We start from the raw sequence: 5552 nt of genomic DNA on the forward strand, positions 1-5552 counted from the left end.
AATTCTGGTTCTGCAATTTACGAAGTGCCAGAGAAATATCACATATACCCGGAGAGAACATGCGAAATCATCACAGAACGGCCGAGCGTGGAGCAGTGACCTGCTGTGAGTCATCAGAGCCAATCACTGCACCATTGTGTGACCCCCCGATCGGCTAATGATAACAGCAGAATTGGAGAATTGAAACAGTCACCGCTGTGAATCTGCTGATGTCATTTCCTTCCTCCTACAACTTAACCATCAGCATGTAGAAAAATATAGCGCTCTATAAAATCCACAGTACAATGCAGTACGTATATATGTGTGAATTGATTTTTTTTTTAAAACTCCAGTAACTCCACCCACTGTCACATGCCGTATGCTCTCTGGCCCTGCAGCAGAATGACACACAGCACTGATGGAAAACCATCCTCCACCTTCGTGAATGTGATGTGACAACTGTGTGTAATGTGTAGTTTCAGTAGGCCAGGTGAAAATGGAAAGAAAAAGTAGAAAGTTTTAACTGGTTGAAGCAGCAGCTCCTCCAGCCACATGTCAAAGCGTCCCTGGACAAGACCCGGTTTCCCTGATGGCTGTACTACCTGTGTGTGAATAGAATGTTATGGGAAGTGTTATATATAGAAGTAGCGATGTGTACCTCCAGGAAGTCAGCCTGCAGACAACGGAATGTGCTCAGTGACGTCGGGATGTAGAATTGAGTTTGGATTGAGGTTGGAGTATGAAAATCTAACATTACCTTGTGGGTCTGTTTCATCACCGCTCTGTACAACACAGTTGGTGGTTAATGAAGGTGATTGTACGAATTTGCGTACGAGCTTGAAAAATATTCCACTTGGGCAGAATAATTTCTCCTGTTATTTGTAGAACATGCTAATGGCCTTAAACTAGGCCACTGATGGAAAAACTAGGTGGCAGCAACTCATTCAGTGGTTTGTACTGATAAGAAAATACATATTATCTGGTTGTCAATAGTATTTTAATTCAGGCGGAAGGATGTGAAAAATGTCTGCCCCCTAGTGCTGGCATGGCAGAAAATAATTGAGAACCACTGTGTTATGATGTGTTCAAATTCACCATTTGGATGAATTATAAAGAATTACAGCATGGTAATAAATAATAGTGATGACTGGATCTGATACTCAGGATTTGTATTGGTCTAATAAAGGTCAAAATTCAGCTTCAAACATTGATCAAAGTGGCACTTTGGTGTGGAACCCCAGGGTTCACCTCCTGGGCAAGACTGAATCCCAGTGAGGGCAGTTGGTACCTTCCAGTGGACTCACCACCCGCAGGAAGACTGCTGCCCCCGCGACCCGGTAAGGGATAAGTGGGCGAAAAAAGATGGATGGATGGACATTGATTAAAACAACCCGTCCGATCCGATACCTAAGCCCAAATGCTCACCTTCATGCTGTAAACAGGGAAACAATCATTTGGATTGTAACGTCTTGGTATGTCACTTCTGAAAAATATTCTGACAACTACGTACACGCACAAACCCAGAATTGTTACAAATAATACTCCATTATACCTGCAGTAGAACTAAACTACTGTGTGTCCCTGATAGCTTTCAGTCAGGAAAATAATGGAGGCAGACAGGAACAGAGGCGTGTGTTCACAGTTAGGGTGTCATATATTTTGTGTACTGCATGTCTGTGCTCCTCCCACAGTAGAACATGATCTTTCTCTCAGCAAAGCACGGTGTCAAATCTCCCATTCCTCCTGGTAGGTGGTGCTCTGCATTCACCACAGATGAAAAGGCCGGCCTTTATTCAGGAGCTCCTGATCACGTCAGCTGATAATGTGCTCTGTGCCTAATTTCTGAACATCCTTGTTGGACCTGCTCATGGTCATGAAATCACCGGAGCGTGTGCACCTCCAGATGAGCTGGTACAGTGGGGGGGGGCACGCTCACCTGTAGGTGCATGTGCTTAAACACTAGGAGGTCGAGGCTGTGGCTAACCTTGAATTGATCACAGCGTGTTTGCTTCTTTCATCAGCCAGGCTGATTCTTAACTTCTTGTCACAACTTCCCTTTAGGTTAATATAAACCCTGTGATTGATTTTCCCATATGCTGCTCTGCTTTTGTTATGACATTTTCATTATTGATTTCAGTGAACAATATTCCGTGTGAATAGTAATCAATATACAATAGAATTAGACGGAGGTAAAAAAAAAAAAAAAAAAAAGGAGGATTGATTTCCTTTTGGGTTTTGTAGCGTAATTGCACCTTTGGACAGTCCTCACGAGCTTAGTCGCTTAACTACAAAGAACAATGATGAATTGAAAACTGAAGCCAATTATTTTTGTGGCACGTTGACGCATGCTGTACATTGAACAAGCCGTGCAGATCTCCCGAGCCCTGACAACGTTTGACTGGCGCTCTTATGGCTGTGTTGCTGGTTCAAAAATCAACAGAGGGTAGATAAGAGGCTGTCTGCCTTCCATCTACAATTCAAGGGGTGCTCTCAAAGTGCCTGGAGGAGCTTTTCATTACACATTTGTATTCAGCATTACTCACCAAAAACACATTGTATTTCTGAGCCCTGGAAATATGTTGAGTGGATTCCACGTCTCATAAAAGGAGTGCAGAGCAGCAGTCATCTTCCCGGCCTTTATATTGACATACTGAGGTTTAGCCTCTACACCACTCTAACACAGAAGTTATCACCCTCTTCAGTCTGCACACCGAGCAGTTCACTACAGAATGTGTCTGTTAGCCCTGTGTCCGTTAGCTCTGTGTGTGTCTGTTAGCTCTGTCATCAGTCAAACCACACAGACGGAGCTCAGTGCTTTTTATCTCGTGTGTATAGTAAATAATACATGTCAAGAAAACAAAAGCTTTTCAACAGGGCTGGGACTTTAAATGGGTTTGTTTTGACTTATCAATTGGAAAAACATTGAGAATTTCTATTTAATCGCACTCTTTTTAATTAGCTAATTTCTGGCTGCCCGGTAACAGCGACGCAGAGGAAGAACCAAGTGACGTCCCCACACAAAGATGTTTAATGAACAGCGCTAAAGACAAGATCACATTGCTTGGGATTTGAGGCTGATATTTTCTCTTCATTTTCTCTGTGTAGGCAGCTTGAACAACAGAAGGATTTTGTGCAAATTGTGCCACAAAGGTGTTTCCTTATCACCGCAGCCTTTCAAGAACTACAACTGAATCAACTCGAGGTAAAACATGCTGCCAGTGCTAACGTTAGCTATGACAGCCAGGCAGGTGTAGCACAACCCATAGTCAACCAGACCATGGGGTTTGAACCTAAACAATAGTGAATGTAGTAATGTTTCTCAATACTAGGGTCGTGACCCCACGTGGGGCCGCCTGACATTCAAATGGGTCGACTGAAATGTCTGAAGAGAGACTAAACTGAGTCGCTAACTTCTGTCCATTCATTTGACTCAAACTTCCCTACAAAACCAGTCAATGGACGTGTGGAGTGGAAGAACTTCATTTACTATTGAATAGACTCACTCTGTGTCAATGACAAGGTAATTTACCTTCACAGTACTGTGAGAGTACAGATCCATACCTGTCCTGTAATTGAAATACCTGTGAATATAAACAGAGTTCACAGATGTCAGGATGTCCGCCGTGTTGAAGTGTCAGAGATATTTCACTCATCCCTACGCTTCATTTAAAACCGCTGTAACGTCTTTGTGGTCGTCAGGCTATAATTTTAACCATTAAAAAAAAGAAAATTATATATATATATATATATATACCTGATGTCTGTAAATGTCAAATGTCATATCTTGTCTTGACATAAAACTCCAGCAGAAGAAGAGCGATCCCAGAATGGCCGGTATGGTAATCTGGGAACTTTCTGACACCTGTTGGAAGCAACAAGTACTGTAACCAGGAGAGTCACAAATTAAAGTAGAGGGGAGTAGTGGGAAGATAGACACTTTGGAAAAATGCGTGCGAAGAGGGGGGAAAAAATTAAAGAACCTCAGGGCGTAACAGTACATGGAGGAGGAGGTTCATCGTGGTGACCCCTGGTGATCGTTATTGTACATAGTCAGACAATGTTATGGAAAAAAGTTCAGGCTCAAGTCTAAAATTATTAAAACTCCGAGGCCATTTTGGTGTATTTCATAAATGACTTTAAGTGTTTATATTTAAATGTCGATGTTTAGTTAAATGCCCCAACCCAGTAGCCAGAGAACAAGCACTGGTCCAACAGGTGCAGCAGCTCGGCTGACCAACCATCAGTAGCTTCGTGTCCTCACCAATGGTCCATGACCCGGATGGTTTTTTTTAACTAATTTTTAAAAGGCTGTGTAAGTAAATGTTACTGAAGATATTTGTGGTATTCCTGTTCTCCATTAACCTCTTGTTTAAACTGACTCTTTAAAAGGATTTTAATACCAAGCCATGACTTTGTGACCTTTTCCTGGTTGATTTTCTTTTCAAATACTGTAGAACAAAAATAAACAGAAGCCATTTGTCTGAGTGCGTTCTGCTGTTTAGCATCAGCTTGAAAAAAACAAAAAACTCAGATATATTATTGCAGTGATTTTGCTTTTGACCTTTGACTTCCTAATTAGAAGATGTGAGCTCCTACTCTTTGACCTTTTGGTCACATCAAAGAAAAAAGCATTTAACAAGGCGCCTTTGACTTTTTACCTGTGTTGTCCGTCCAATCCCTGCAAGTGTTGATGTTCTGTTCCAGCACAGCCCTGTTAGAAACCAGTGAGCTCACTAATGAGGACACTTCCCTGTGTGTTGTGGCCTTGAAAAGTTTTGACACAATGGTATAAAGTTAAACACAATAGTATTTTATGACACTTTCCAAATTCAGAATAAAGAGGACAATGAAGTGGAATACCCGTGCTTGTCCCTCATTGCTTTTTGGAGCTGGCGCTGCTGTACTTTTTTGTTCCTTAAAATACCTTCTGTAAGAAAGTGCTTGTTTAGCACATTTCCATCAGAGGAGCAGAATTGGCTGGATAAGGAAAAAAAAAACAGCAAAAATGAAGATCAAAACTTACCAACTTTTACAGAAATGCTTTCTTAGGTACTTTGTGGCTGTTACTGTGGACATTGAGGTATTTTTGTCCAGCTGATACTGCATAGCTGTGACATGGATTTTCCAGTTTTTGGATCAATTAAGTTTTTATTTGTCTGTTACGTACCGTAGAGTTGCACATTTCCAGAACAATTAAAATGATTCATAATTTGTATTTTTTTTATTGACCTTTTGTCTGAAACAGTCAGTTTGGACAAATGACAAGAAAGAAGAGCTAAAAGAAATGACTGAAAAGAAAAAATGATATGATAAGTTTAAGTTTATGTTTTATTTTGTACTGTTCTTGTTCCTCTTAAATGACTGTGGCTCTGGTGTTGTTCCAAATATTTAATGAACAGTACAATGGGCTCTTAGAAATATCGTCAGGTGTTTAACCTTGTCTGACATCCTCACCTCTGGTGACAACTCTAGGAAATAAACCACTAAATATCTGATCAATGGGCTAATTATGTTAAAGAAGGTCACACTGTAGTGATTTTAACTGAAAGCTGATTTTTTTTTTCTTTTAGACA

The sequence above is a fragment of the Cynoglossus semilaevis genome, chromosome 14, assembly GCF_000523025.1.
Source record: "Cynoglossus semilaevis isolate Cse_v1.0 chromosome 14, Cse_v1.0, whole genome shotgun sequence".
NCBI classification, from domain to species: Eukaryota; Metazoa; Chordata; class Actinopteri; order Pleuronectiformes; family Cynoglossidae; genus Cynoglossus; species Cynoglossus semilaevis.